The sequence below is a fragment of the Euprymna scolopes genome, chromosome 46 (assembly GCF_053919585.1).
Source record: "Euprymna scolopes isolate OS-2025 chromosome 46, ASM5391958v1, whole genome shotgun sequence".
NCBI lineage: Eukaryota > Metazoa > Mollusca > Cephalopoda > Sepiida > Sepiolidae > Euprymna > Euprymna scolopes.
In genome coordinates this window covers 2,775,562-2,791,134 of record NC_136527.1, presented here as the reverse complement: position 1 = coordinate 2,791,134, position 15,573 = coordinate 2,775,562, and the positions used below count along the sequence as shown (strand labels likewise).

The following is a 15,573-nucleotide window of genomic DNA, read 5'->3' as shown; positions in this document are numbered from 1 at the left end:
TTTAAATGTACCAGTTAAGATGAAGATAAAAGCATAGGTTCCGGCGAGGTTCGAACTCGCGACTTTCTGCGTGTAAAGCAGATGTGATAACCACAACACCACAGAACCGTTGCCAATCTCTAGAGAGTTTTATATAAAAGTTGATGAATTTGTATCCAAAACAATGAAAACATAATAATTTCCAACGATATTTTGGGTATTTTTTCAATGTAATAGTTAAGATGAAGACAAAAGCATAGGTTCCGGCGAGGTTCGAACTCGCGACTTTCTGCGTGTAAAGCAGATGTGATAACCACTACACCACAGAACCGTTGCCAATCTATAGAGAGTTTTATATAAAACTTGATGAATTTGTATCCAAAACAATGAAAACATAATAATTTCCAACGATATTTTGTGTATTTTTTCAATGTACCAGTTAAGATGAAGACAAAAGCATAGGTTCCGGCGAGGTTCGAACTCGCGACTTTCTGCGTGTAAAGCAGATGTGATAACCACTACACCACAGAACCGTTGCCAATCTATAGAGATTTTTATATAAAAGTTGATGAATTTGTATCCAAAACAATGAAAACATAATAATTTCCAACGATATTTTGGGTATTTTTTAAATGTAATAGTTAAGATGAAGACAAAAGCATAGGTTCCGGCGAGGTTCGAACTTTCTGCTTGTTTAGCAGATGTTATTGCCACTACACCACAGAACCGTTGCCAATCTATAGTTAAAGTGAAGACAAAAGCATAGGTTCCGGCGAGGTTCGAACTGCCGACTTTCTGCTTGTTTAGAAGATGTTATTGCCACTACACCACAGAACCGTTGCCAATCTATAGTTAAAGTGAAGACAAAAGCATAGGTTCCGGCGAGGTTCGAACTCGCCACTTTCTGCTTGTTTAGAAGATGTTATTGCCACTACACCACAGAACCGTTGCCAATCTATAGTTAAAGTGAAGACAAAAGCATAGGTTCCGGCGAGGTTGGAACTAACGACTTTCTGATTGTTTAGAGGATGTTATTGCCACTACACCACAGAACCGTTGCCGATCTATAGTTAAAGTGAAGACAAAAGCATAGGTTCCGGCGAGGTTCGAACTCGCGACTTTCTGATTGTTTAGAGGATGTTATTGCCACTACACCACAGAACCGTTGCCAATCTATAGTTAAAGTGAAGACAAAAGCATAGGTTCCGGCGAGGTTGGAACTAACGACTTTCTGCTTGTTTAGAAGATGTTATTGCCACTACACCACAGAACCGTTGCCAATCTATAGTTAAAGTGAAGACAAAAGCATAGGTTCCGGCGAGGTTGGAACTAACGACTTTCTGCTTGTTTAGAAGATGTTATTGCCACTACACCACAGAACCGTTGCCAATCTATAGTTAAAGTGAAGACAAAAGCATAGGTTCCGGCGAGGTTGGAACTGCCGACTTTCTGTTTGTTTAGAGGATGTTATTGCCACTACACCACAGAACCGTTGCCAATCTATAGTTAAAGTGAAGACAAAAGCATAGGTTCCGGCGAGGTTGGAACTAACGACTTTCTGCTTGTTTAGAGGATGTTATTGCCACTACACCACAGAACCGTTGCCAATCTATAGTTAAAGTGAAGACAAAAGCATAGGTTCCGGCGAGGTTGGAACTAACGACTTTCTGCTTGTTTAGAAGATGTTATTGCCACTACACCACAGAACCGTTGCCAATCTATAGTTAAAGTGAAGACAAAAGCATAGGTTCCGGCGAGGTTCGAACTCGCGACTTTCTGCTTGTTTAGAAGATGTTATTGCCACTACACCACAGAACCGTTGCCGATCTATAGTTAAAGTGAAGACAAAAGCATAGGTTCCGGCGAGGTTCGAACTAACGACTTTCTGATTGTTTAGAGGATGTTATTGCCACTACACCACAGAACCGTTGCCAATCTATAGTTAAAGTGAAGACAAAAGCATAGGTTCCGGCGAGGTTCGAACTAACGACTTTCTGCTTGTTTAGAAGATGTTATTGCCACTACACCACAGAACCGTTGCCAATCTATAGTTAAAGTGAAGACAAAAGCATAGGTTCCGGCGAGGTTCGAACTCGCGACTTTCTGTTTGTTTAGAGGATGTTATTGCCACTACACCACAGAACCGTTGCCGATCTATAGAGAGTTTTATCTAAAAGTTGATGAATTTGTATCCAAAACAATGAAAAGGTAATGATTTCCAAAGAAATTTCGGTATTTTTTCAATGTACCAGTTAAAGTGAAGACAAAAGCATAGGTTCCGGCGAGGTTCGAACTAACGACTTTCTGCTTGTTTAGAGGATGTTATTGCCACTACACCACAGAACCGTTGCCAATCTATAGTTAAAGTGAAGACAAAAGCATAGGTTCCGGCGAGGTTCGAACTCGCGACTTTCTGCTTGTTTAGAAGATGTTATTGCCACTACACCACAGAACCGTTGCCGATCTATAGAGAGTTTTATCTAAAAGTTGATGAATTTGTATCCAAAACAATGAAAAGGTAATGATTTCCAAAGAAATTTCGGTATTTTTTCAATGTACCAGTTAAAGTGAAGACAAAAGCATAGGTTCCGGCGAGGTTCGAACTCGCGACTTTCTGCTTGTTTAGAAGATGTTATTGCCACTACACCACAGAACCGTTGCCGATCTATAGTTAAAGTGAAGACAAAAGCATAGGTTCCGGCGAGGTTCGAACTCGCGACTTTCTGCTTGTTTAGAAGATGTTATTGCCACTACACCACAGAACCGTTGCCAATCTATAGTTAAAGTGAAGACAAAAGCATAGGTTCCGGCGAGGTTGGAACTAACGACTTTCTGTTTGTTTAGAAGATGTTATTGCCACTACACCACAGAACCGTTGCCAATCTATAGTTAAAGTGAAGACAAAAGCATAGGTTCCGGCGAGGTTGGAACTAACGACTTTCTGTTTGTTTAGAAGATGTTATTGCCACTACACCACAGAACCGTTGCCAATCTATAGTTAAAGTGAAGACAAAAGCATAGGTTCCGGCGAGGTTGGAACTAACGACTTTCTGCTTGTTTAGAAGATGTTATTGCCACTACACCACAGAACCGTTGCCAATCTATAGTTAAAGTGAAGACAAAAGCATAGGTTCCGGCGAGGTTGGAACTAACGACTTTCTGTTTGTTTAGAGGATGTTATTGCCACTACACCACAGAACCGTTGCCAATCTATAGTTAAAGTGAAGACAAAAGCATAGGTTCCGGCGAGGTTGGAACTAACGACTTTCTGCTTGTTTAGAGGATGTTATTGCCACTACACCACAGAACCGTTGCCAATCTATAGTTAAAGTGAAGACAAAAGCATAGGTTCCGGCGAGGTTCGAACTCGCGACTTTCTGCTTGTTTAGAAGATGTTATTGCCACTACACCACAGAACCGTTGCCGATCTATAGAGAGTTTTATCTAAAAGTTGATGAATTTGTATCCAAAACAATGAAAAGGTAATGATTTCCAAAGAAATTTCGGTATTTTTTCAATGTACCAGTTAAAGTGAAGACAAAAGCATAGGTTCCGGCGAGGTTCGAACTCGCGACTTTCTGCTTGTTTAGAAGATGTTATTGCCACTACACCACAGAACCGTTGCCGATCTATAGTTAAAGTGAAGACAAAAGCATAGGTTCCGGCGAGGTTCGAACTCGCGACTTTCTGCTTGTTTAGAAGATGTTATTGCCACTACACCACAGAACCGTTGCCAATCTATAGTTAAAGTGAAGACAAAAGCATAGGTTCCGGCGAGGTTGGAACTAACGACTTTCTGATTGTTTAGAGGATGTTATTGCCACTACACCACAGAACCGTTGCCGATCTATAGTTAAAGTGAAGACAAAAGCATAGGTTCCGGCGAGGTTCGAACTCGCGACTTTCTGATTGTTTAGAGGATGTTATTGCCACTACACCACAGAACCGTTGCCAATCTATAGTTAAAGTGAAGACAAAAGCATAGGTTCCGGCGAGGTTGGAACTAACGACTTTCTGCTTGTTTAGAAGATGTTATTGCCACTACACCACAGAACCGTTGCCAATCTATAGTTAAAGTGAAGACAAAAGCATAGGTTCCGGCGAGGTTGGAACTAACGACTTTCTGATTGTTTAGAGGATGTTATTGCCACTACACCACAGAACCGTTGCCGATCTATAGTTAAAGTGAAGACAAAAGCATAGGTTCCGGCGAGGTTCGAACTCGCGACTTTCTGATTGTTTAGAGGATGTTATTGCCACTACACCACAGAACCGTTGCCAATCTATAGTTAAAGTGAAGACAAAAGCATAGGTTCCGGCGAGGTTGGAACTAACGACTTTCTGCTTGTTTAGAAGATGTTATTGCCACTACACCACAGAACCGTTGCCAATCTATAGTTAAAGTGAAGACAAAAGCATAGGTTCCGGCGAGGTTGGAACTAACGACTTTCTGCTTGTTTAGAAGATGTTATTGCCACTACACCACAGAACCGTTGCCAATCTATAGTTAAAGTGAAGACAAAAGCATAGGTTCCGGCGAGGTTGGAACTGCCGACTTTCTGTTTGTTTAGAGGATGTTATTGCCACTACACCACAGAACCGTTGCCAATCTATAGTTAAAGTGAAGACAAAAGCATAGGTTCCGGCGAGGTTGGAACTAACGACTTTCTGCTTGTTTAGAGGATGTTATTGCCACTACACCACAGAACCGTTGCCAATCTATAGTTAAAGTGAAGACAAAAGCATAGGTTCCGGCGAGGTTGGAACTAACGACTTTCTGCTTGTTTAGAAGATGTTATTGCCACTACACCACAGAACCGTTGCCAATCTATAGTTAAAGTGAAGACAAAAGCATAGGTTCCGGCGAGGTTCGAACTCGCGACTTTCTGCTTGTTTAGAAGATGTTATTGCCACTACACCACAGAACCGTTGCCGATCTATAGTTAAAGTGAAGACAAAAGCATAGGTTCCGGCGAGGTTCGAACTAACGACTTTCTGATTGTTTAGAGGATGTTATTGCCACTACACCACAGAACCGTTGCCAATCTATAGTTAAAGTGAAGACAAAAGCATAGGTTCCGGCGAGGTTCGAACTAACGACTTTCTGCTTGTTTAGAAGATGTTATTGCCACTACACCACAGAACCGTTGCCAATCTATAGTTAAAGTGAAGACAAAAGCATAGGTTCCGGCGAGGTTCGAACTCGCGACTTTCTGTTTGTTTAGAGGATGTTATTGCCACTACACCACAGAACCGTTGCCGATCTATAGAGAGTTTTATCTAAAAGTTGATGAATTTGTATCCAAAACAATGAAAAGGTAATGATTTCCAAAGAAATTTCGGTATTTTTTCAATGTACCAGTTAAAGTGAAGACAAAAGCATAGGTTCCGGCGAGGTTGGAACTAACGACTTTCTGCTTGTTTAGAGGATGTTATTGCCACTACACCACAGAACCGTTGCCAATCTATAGTTAAAGTGAAGACAAAAGCATAGGTTCCGGCGAGGTTCGAACTCGCGACTTTCTGCTTGTTTAGAAGATGTTATTGCCACTACACCACAGAACCGTTGCCGATCTATAGAGAGTTTTATCTAAAAGTTGATGAATTTGTATCCAAAACAATGAAAAGGTAATGATTTCCAAAGAAATTTCGGTATTTTTTCAATGTACCAGTTAAAGTGAAGACAAAAGCATAGGTTCCGGCGAGGTTCGAACTCGCGACTTTCTGCTTGTTTAGAAGATGTTATTGCCACTACACCACAGAACCGTTGCCGATCTATAGTTAAAGTGAAGACAAAAGCATAGGTTCCGGCGAGGTTCGAACTCGCGACTTTCTGCTTGTTTAGAAGATGTTATTGCCACTACACCACAGAACCGTTGCCAATCTATAGTTAAAGTGAAGACAAAAGCATAGGTTCCGGCGAGGTTGGAACTAACGACTTTCTGTTTGTTTAGAAGATGTTATTGCCACTACACCACAGAACCGTTGCCAATCTATAGTTAAAGTGAAGACAAAAGCATAGGTTCCGGCGAGGTTGGAACTAACGACTTTCTGTTTGTTTAGAAGATGTTATTGCCACTACACCACAGAACCGTTGCCAATCTATAGTTAAAGTGAAGACAAAAGCATAGGTTCCGGCGAGGTTGGAACTAACGACTTTCTGCTTGTTTAGAAGATGTTATTGCCACTACACCACAGAACCGTTGCCAATCTATAGTTAAAGTGAAGACAAAAGCATAGGTTCCGGCGAGGTTGGAACTAACGACTTTCTGTTTGTTTAGAGGATGTTATTGCCACTACACCACAGAACCGTTGCCAATCTATAGTTAAAGTGAAGACAAAAGCATAGGTTCCGGCGAGGTTGGAACTAACGACTTTCTGCTTGTTTAGAGGATGTTATTGCCACTACACCACAGAACCGTTGCCAATCTATAGTTAAAGTGAAGACAAAAGCATAGGTTCCGGCGAGGTTCGAACTCGCGACTTTCTGCTTGTTTAGAAGATGTTATTGCCACTACACCACAGAACCGTTGCCGATCTATAGAGAGTTTTATCTAAAAGTTGATGAATTTGTATCCAAAACAATGAAAAGGTAATGATTTCCAAAGAAATTTCGGTATTTTTTCAATGTACCAGTTAAAGTGAAGACAAAAGCATAGGTTCCGGCGAGGTTCGAACTCGCGACTTTCTGCTTGTTTAGAAGATGTTATTGCCACTACACCACAGAACCGTTGCCGATCTATAGTTAAAGTGAAGACAAAAGCATAGGTTCCGGCGAGGTTCGAACTCGCGACTTTCTGCTTGTTTAGAAGATGTTATTGCCACTACACCACAGAACCGTTGCCAATCTATAGTTAAAGTGAAGACAAAAGCATAGGTTCCGGCGAGGTTGGAACTAACGACTTTCTGTTTGTTTAGAAGATGTTATTGCCACTACACCACAGAACCGTTGCCAATCTATAGTTAAAGTGAAGACAAAAGCATAGGTTCCGGCGAGGTTGGAACTAACGACTTTCTGTTTGTTTAGAAGATGTTATTGCCACTACACCACAGAACCGTTGCCAATCTATAGTTAAAGTGAAGACAAAAGCATAGGTTCCGGCGAGGTTGGAACTAACGACTTTCTGCTTGTTTAGAAGATGTTATTGCCACTACACCACAGAACCGTTGCCAATCTATAGTTAAAGTGAAGACAAAAGCATAGGTTCCGGCGAGGTTCGAACTAACGACTTTCTGCTTGTTTAGAAGATGTTATTGCCACTACACCACAGAACCGTTGCCAATCTATAGTTAAAGTGAAGACAAAAGCATAGGTTCCGGCGAGGTTCGAACTAACGACTTTCTGCTTGTTTAGAGGATGTTATTGCCACTACACCACAGAACCGTTGCCAATCTATAGTTAAAGTGAAGACAAAAGCATAGGTTCCGGCGAGGTTCGAACTCGCGACTTTCTGCTTGTTTAGAAGATGTTATTGCCACTACACCACAGAACCGTTGCCGATCTATAGAGAGTTTTATCTAAAAGTTGATGAATTTGTATCCAAAACAATGAAAAGGTAATGATTTCCAAAGAAATTTCGGTATTTTTTCAATGTACCAGTTAAAGTGAAGACAAAAGCATAGGTTCCGGCGAGGTTCGAACTCGCGACTTTCTGCTTGTTTAGAAGATGTTATTGCCACTACACCACAGAACCGTTGCCGATCTATAGTTAAAGTGAAGACAAAAGCATAGGTTCCGGCGAGGTTCGAACTCGCGACTTTCTGCTTGTTTAGAAGATGTTATTGCCACTACACCACAGAACCGTTGCCGATCTATAGTTAAAGTGAAGACAAAAGCATAGGTTCCGGCGAGGTTCGAACTCGCGACTTTCTGCTTGTTTAGAAGATGTTATTGCCACTACACCACAGAACCGTTGCCAATCTATAGTTAAAGTGAAGACAAAAGCATAGGTTCCGGCGAGGTTGGAACTAACGACTTTCTGCTTGTTTAGAAGATGTTATTGCCACTACACCACAGAACCGTTGCCGATCTATAGTTAAAGTGAAGACAAAAGCATAGGTTCCGGCGAGGTTCGAACTAACGACTTTCTGCTTGTTTAGAAGATGTTATTGCCACTACACCACAGAACCGTTGCCGATCTATAGAGAGTTTTATCTAAAAGTTGATGAATTTGTATCCAAAACAATGAAAAGGTAATGATTTCCAAAGAAATTTCGGTATTTTTTCAATGTACCAGTTAAAGTGAAGACAAAAGCATAGGTTCCGGCGAGGTTCGAACTCGCGACTTTCTGCTTGTTTAGAAGATGTTATTGCCACTACACCACAGAACCGTTGCCGATCTATAGTTAAAGTGAAGACAAAAGCATAGGTTCCGGCGAGGTTCGAACTCGCGACTTTCTGCTTGTTTAGAAGATGTTATTGCCACTACACCACAGAACCGTTGCCAATCTATAGTTAAAGTGAAGACAAAAGCATAGGTTCCGGCGAGGTTCGAACTAACGACTTTCTGCTTGTTTAGAAGATGTTATTGCCACTACACCACAGAACCGTTGCCAATCTATAGTTAAAGTGAAGACAAAAGCATAGGTTCCGGCGAGGTTCGAACTAACGACTTTCTGCTTGTTTAGAGGATGTTATTGCCACTACACCACAGAACCGTTGCCAATCTATAGTTAAAGTGAAGACAAAAGCATAGGTTCCGGCGAGGTTCGAACTCGCGACTTTCTGCTTGTTTAGAAGATGTTATTGCCACTACACCACAGAACCGTTGCCGATCTATAGAGAGTTTTATCTAAAAGTTGATGAATTTGTATCCAAAACAATGAAAAGGTAATGATTTCCAAAGAAATTTCGGTATTTTTTCAATGTACCAGTTAAAGTGAAGACAAAAGCATAGGTTCCGGCGAGGTTCGAACTCGCGACTTTCTGCTTGTTTAGAAGATGTTATTGCCACTACACCACAGAACCGTTGCCGATCTATAGTTAAAGTGAAGACAAAAGCATAGGTTCCGGCGAGGTTCGAACTCGCGACTTTCTGCTTGTTTAGAAGATGTTATTGCCACTACACCACAGAACCGTTGCCGATCTATAGAGAGTTTTATCTAAAAGTTGATGAATTTGTATCCAAAACAATGAAAAGGTAATGATTTCCAAAGAAATTTCGGTATTTTTTCAATGTACCAGTTAAAGTGAAGACAAAAGCATAGGTTCCGGCGAGGTTCGAACTCGCGACTTTCTGCTTGTTTAGAAGATGTTATTGCCACTACACCACAGAACCGTTGCCGATCTATAGTTAAAGTGAAGACAAAAGCATAGGTTCCGGCGAGGTTCGAACTCGCGACTTTCTGCTTGTTTAGAAGATGTTATTGCCACTACACCACAGAACCGTTGCCAATCTATAGTTAAAGTGAAGACAAAAGCATAGGTTCCGGCGAGGTTGGAACTAACGACTTTCTGTTTGTTTAGAAGATGTTATTGCCACTACACCACAGAACCGTTGCCAATCTATAGTTAAAGTGAAGACAAAAGCATAGGTTCCGGCGAGGTTCGAACTCGCGACTTTCTGCTTGTTTAGAGGATGTTATTGCCACTACACCACAGAACCGTTGCCGATCTATAGTTAAAGTGAAGACAAAAGCATAGGTTCCGGCGAGGTTCGAACTAACGACTTTCTGTTTGTTTAGAAGATGTTATTGCCACTACACCACAGAACCGTTGCCAATCTATAGTTAAAGTGAAGACAAAAGCATAGGTTCCGGCGAGGTTCGAACTAACGACTTTCTGCTTGTTTAGAGGATGTTATTGCCACTACACCACAGAACCGTTGCCAATCTATAGTTAAAGTGAAGACAAAAGCATAGGTTCCGGCGAGGTTCGAACTCGCGACTTTCTGCTTGTTTAGAGGATGTTATTGCCACTACACCACAGAACCGTTGCCGATCTATAGTTAAAGTGAAGACAAAAGCATAGGTTCCGGCGAGGTTCGAACTAACGACTTTCTGTTTGTTTAGAAGATGTTATTGCCACTACACCACAGAACCGTTGCCAATCTATAGTTAAAGTGAAGACAAAAGCATAGGTTCCGGCGAGGTTCGAACTAACGACTTTCTGCTTGTTTAGAGGATGTTATTGCCACTACACCACAGAACCGTTGCCAATCTATAGTTAAAGTGAAGACAAAAGCATAGGTTCCGGCGAGGTTCGAACTCGCGACTTTCTGCTTGTTTAGAGGATGTTATTGCCACTACACCACAGAACCGTTGCCGATCTATAGTTAAAGTGAAGACAAAAGCATAGGTTCCGGCGAGGTTCGAACTAACGACTTTCTGTTTGTTTAGAAGATGTTATTGCCACTACACCACAGAACCGTTGCCAATCTATAGTTAAAGTGAAGACAAAAGCATAGGTTCCGGCGAGGTTCGAACTAACGACTTTCTGCTTGTTTAGAGGATGTTATTGCCACTACACCACAGAACCGTTGCCAATCTATAGTTAAAGTGAAGACAAAAGCATAGGTTCCGGCGAGGTTCGAACTAACGACTTTCTGCTTGTTTAGAGGATGTTATTGCCACTACACCACAGAACCGTTGCCAATCTATAGTTAAAGTGAAGACAAAAGCATAGGTTCCGGCGAGGTTCGAACTAACGACTTTCTGTTTGTTTAGAAGATGTTATTGCCACTACACCACAGAACCGTTGCCAATCTATAGTTAAAGTGAAGACAAAAGCATAGGTTCCGGCGAGGTTCGAACTAACGACTTTCTGCTTGTTTAGAGGATGTTATTGCCACTACACCACAGAACCGTTGCCGATCTATAGTTAAAGTGAAGACAAAAGCATAGGTTCCGGCGAGGTTCGAACTCGCGACTTTCTGCTTGTTTAGAAGATGTTATTGCCACTACACCACAGAACCGTTGCCGATCTATAGTTAAAGTGAAGACAAAAGCATAGGTTCCGGCGAGGTTCGAACTGCCGACTTTCTGCTTGTTTAGAAGATGTTATTGCCACTACACCACAGAACCGTTGCCAATCTATAGTTAAAGTGAAGACAAAAGCATAGGTTCCGGCGAGGTTCGAACTAACGACTTTCTGCTTGTTTAGAGGATGTTATTGCCACTACACCACAGAACCGTTGCCGATCTATAGTTAAAGTGAAGACAAAAGCATAGGTTCCGGCGAGGTTCGAACTAACGACTTTCTGCTTGTTTAGAGGATGTTATTGCCACTACACCACAGAACCGTTGCCGATCTATAGTTAAAGTGAAGACAAAAGCATAGGTTCCGGCGAGGTTCGAACTAACGACTTTCTGTTTGTTTAGAAGATGTTATTGCCACTACACCACAGAACCGTTGCCGATCTATAGTTAAAGTGAAGACAAAAGCATAGGTTCCGGCGAGGTTCGAACTAACGACTTTCTGTTTGTTTAGAAGATGTTATTGCCACTACACCACAGAACCGTTGCCGATCTATAGTTAAAGTGAAGACAAAAGCATAGGTTCCGGCGAGGTTGGAACTGCCGACTTTCTGCTTGTTTAGAAGATGTTATTGCCACTACACCACAGAACCGTTGCCGATCTATAGTTAAAGTGAAGACAAAAGCATAGGTTCCGGCGAGGTTGGAACTGCCGACTTTCTGCTTGTTTAGAAGATGTTATTGCCACTACACCACAGAACCGTTGCCGATCTATAGTTAAAGTGAAGACAAAAGCATAGGTTCCGGCGAGGTTCGAACTAACGACTTTCTGTTTGTTTAGAAGATGTTATTGCCACTACACCACAGAACCGTTGCCGATCTATAGTTAAAGTGAAGACAAAAGCATAGGTTCCGGCGAGGTTCGAACTAACGACTTTCTGTTTGTTTAGAGGATGTTATTGCCACTACACCACAGAACCGTTGCCGATCTATAGTTAAAGTGAAGACAAAAGCATAGGTTCCGGCGAGGTTCGAACTCGCGACTTTCTGCTTGTTTAGAAGATGTTATTGCCACTACACCACAGAACCGTTGCCGATCTATAGAGAGTTTTATCTAAAAGTTGATGAATTTGTATCCAAAACAATGAAAAGGTAATGATTTCCAAAGAAATTTCGGTATTTTTTCAATGTACCAGTTAAAGTGAAGACAAAAGCATAGGTTCCGGCGAGGTTCGAACTCGCGACTTTCTGCTTGTTTAGAAGATGTTATTGCCACTACACCACAGAACCGTTGCCGATCTATAGTTAAAGTGAAGACAAAAGCATAGGTTCCGGCGAGGTTCGAACTCGCGACTTTCTGCTTGTTTAGAAGATGTTATTGCCACTACACCACAGAACCGTTGCCAATCTATAGTTAAAGTGAAGACAAAAGCATAGGTTCCGGCGAGGTTCGAACTCGCGACTTTCTGCTTGTTTAGAAGATGTTATTGCCACTACACCACAGAACCGTTGCCAATCTATAGTTAAAGTGAAGACAAAAGCATAGGTTCCGGCGAGGTTCGAACTAACGACTTTCTGCTTGTTTAGAAGATGTTATTGCCACTACACCACAGAACCGTTGCCAATCTATAGTTAAAGTGAAGACAAAAGCATAGGTTCCGGCGAGGTTCGAACTAACGACTTTCTGCTTGTTTAGAGGATGTTATTGCCACTACACCACAGAACCGTTGCCGATCTATAGAGAGTTTTATCTAAAAGTTGATGAATTTGTATCCAAAACAATGAAAAGGTAATGATTTCCAAAGAAATTTCGGTATTTTTTCAATGTACCAGTTAAAGTGAAGACAAAAGCATAGGTTCCGGCGAGGTTCGAACTAACGACTTTCTGCTTGTTTAGAAGATGTTATTGCCACTACACCACAGAACCGTTGCCGATCTATAGAGAGTTTTATCTAAAAGTTGATGAATTTGTATCCAAAACAATGAAAAGGTAATGATTTCCAAAGAAATTTTGGTATTTTGTCAATGTACCAGTTAAAGTGAAGACAAAAGCATAGGTTCCGGCGAGGTTCGAACTCGCGACTTTCTGCTTGTTTAGAAGATGTTATTGCCACTACACCACAGAACCGTTGCCGATCTATAGTTAAAGTGAAGACAAAAGCATAGGTTCCGGCGAGGTTCGAACTCGCGACTTTCTGCTTGTTTAGAAGATGTTATTGCCACTACACCACAGAACCGTTGCCAATCTATAGTTAAAGTGAAGACAAAAGCATAGGTTCCGGCGAGGTTCGAACTCGCGACTTTCTGCTTGTTTAGAAGATGTTATTGCCACTACACCACAGAACCGTTGCCGATCTATAGTTAAAGTGAAGACAAAAGCATAGGTTCCGGCGAGGTTCGAACTCGCGACTTTCTGCTTGTTTAGAAGATGTTATTGCCACTACACCACAGAACCGTTGCCAATCTATAGTTAAAGTGAAGACAAAAGCATAGGTTCCGGCGAGGTTCGAACTCGCGACTTTCTGCTTGTTTAGAAGATGTTATTGCCACTACACCACAGAACCGTTGCCAATCTATAGTTAAAGTGAAGACAAAAGCATAGGTTCCGGCGAGGTTCGAACTAACGACTTTCTGCTTGTTTAGAAGATGTTATTGCCACTACACCACAGAACCGTTGCCAATCTATAGTTAAAGTGAAGACAAAAGCATAGGTTCCGGCGAGGTTCGAACTAACGACTTTCTGCTTGTTTAGAGGATGTTATTGCCACTACACCACAGAACCGTTGCCGATCTATAGAGAGTTTTATCTAAAAGTTGATGAATTTGTATCCAAAACAATGAAAAGGTAATGATTTCCAAAGAAATTTCGGTATTTTTTCAATGTACCAGTTAAAGTGAAGACAAAAGCATAGGTTCCGGCGAGGTTCGAACTAACGACTTTCTGCTTGTTTAGAAGATGTTATTGCCACTACACCACAGAACCGTTGCCGATCTATAGAGAGTTTTATCTAAAAGTTGATGAATTTGTATCCAAAACAATGAAAAGGTAATGATTTCCAAAGAAATTTTGGTATTTTGTCAATGTACCAGTTAAAGTGAAGACAAAAGCATAGGTTCCGGCGAGGTTCGAACTCGCGACTTTCTGCTTGTTTAGAAGATGTTATTGCCACTACACCACAGAACCGTTGCCGATCTATAGTTAAAGTGAAGACAAAAGCATAGGTTCCGGCGAGGTTCGAACTCGCGACTTTCTGCTTGTTTAGAAGATGTTATTGCCACTACACCACAGAACCGTTGCCAATCTATAGTTAAAGTGAAGACAAAAGCATAGGTTCCGGCGAGGTTCGAACTCGCGACTTTCTGCTTGTTTAGAAGATGTTATTGCCACTACACCACAGAACCGTTGCCAATCTATAGTTAAAGTGAAGACAAAAGCATAGGTTCCGGCGAGGTTCGAACTCGCGACTTTCTGCTTGTTTAGAAGATGTTATTGCCACTACACCACAGAACCGTTGCCAATCTATAGTTAAAGTGAAGACAAAAGCATAGGTTCCGGCGAGGTTGGAACTAACGACTTTCTGCTTGTTTAGAAGATGTTATTGCCACTACACCACAGAACCGTTGCCAATCTATAGTTAAAGTGAAGACAAAAGCATAGGTTCCGGCGAGGTTCGAACTCGCGACTTTCTGCTTGTTTAGAAGATGTTATTGCCACTACACCACAGAACCGTTGCCGATCTATAGAGAGTTTTATCTAAAAGTTGATGAATTTGTATCCAAAACAATGAAAAGGTAATGATTTCCAAAGAAATTTTGGTATTTTGTCAATGTACCAGTTAAAGTGAAGACAAAAGCATAGGTTCCGGCGAGGTTCGAACTAACGACTTTCTGCTTGTTTAGAGGATGTTATTGCCACTACACCACAGAACCGTTGCCGATCTATAGAGAGTTTTATCTAAAAGTTGATGAATTTGTATCCAAAACAATGAAAAGGTAATGATTTCCAAAGAAATTTCGGTATTTTTTCAATGTACCAGTTAAAGTGAAGACAAAAGCATAGGTTCCGGCGAGGTTCGAACTAACGACTTTCTGCTTGTTTAGAGGATGTTATTGCCACTACACCACAGAACCGTTGCCGATCTATAGAGAGTTTTATCTAAAAGTTGATGAATTTGTATCCAAAACAATGAAAAGGTAATGATTTCCAAAGAAATTTCGGTATTTTTTCAATGTACCAGTTAAAGTGAAGACAAAAGCATAGGTTCCGGCGAGGTTCGAACTAACGACTTTCTGCTTGTTTAGAAGATGTTATTGCCACTACACCACAGAACCGTTGCCAATCTATAGTTAAAGTGAAGACAAAAGCATAGGTTCCGGCGAGGTTCGAACTAACGACTTTCTGCTTGTTTAGAGGATGTTATTGCCACTACACCACAGAACCGTTGCCGATCTATAGAGAGTTTTATCTAAAAGTTGATGAATTTGTATCCAAAACAATGAAAAGGTAATGATTTCCAAAGAAATTTCGGTATTTTTTCAATGTACCAGTTAAAGTGAAGACAAAAGCATAGGTTCCGGCGAGGTTCGAACTAACGACTTTCTGCTTGTTTAGAAGATGTTATTGCCACTACACCACAGAACCGTTGCCAATCTATAGTTAAAGTGAAGACAAAAGCATAG

The 15,573-nt window shown here is 41.3% G+C and overlaps 3 non-coding genes across 3 annotated transcripts; all 3 read right to left on the bottom strand.

Annotated features, from left to right (window-relative positions):
- Window positions 1-35: 35 nt before the first annotated feature.
- Trnav-uac (transfer RNA valine (anticodon UAC)) lies at window positions 36-108 on the bottom strand. The gene has a single exon. It is a non-coding gene; the product is annotated as a tRNA-Val (tRNA).
- A 129-nt stretch (window positions 109-237) lies between these two features.
- Trnav-uac (transfer RNA valine (anticodon UAC)) lies at window positions 238-310 on the bottom strand. The gene has a single exon. It is a non-coding gene; the product is annotated as a tRNA-Val (tRNA).
- A 129-nt stretch (window positions 311-439) lies between these two features.
- On the bottom strand, window positions 440-512 carry Trnav-uac (transfer RNA valine (anticodon UAC)). The gene has a single exon. It is a non-coding gene; the product is annotated as a tRNA-Val (tRNA).
- Between the last annotated feature and the right edge of the window lie 15,061 nt (window positions 513-15,573).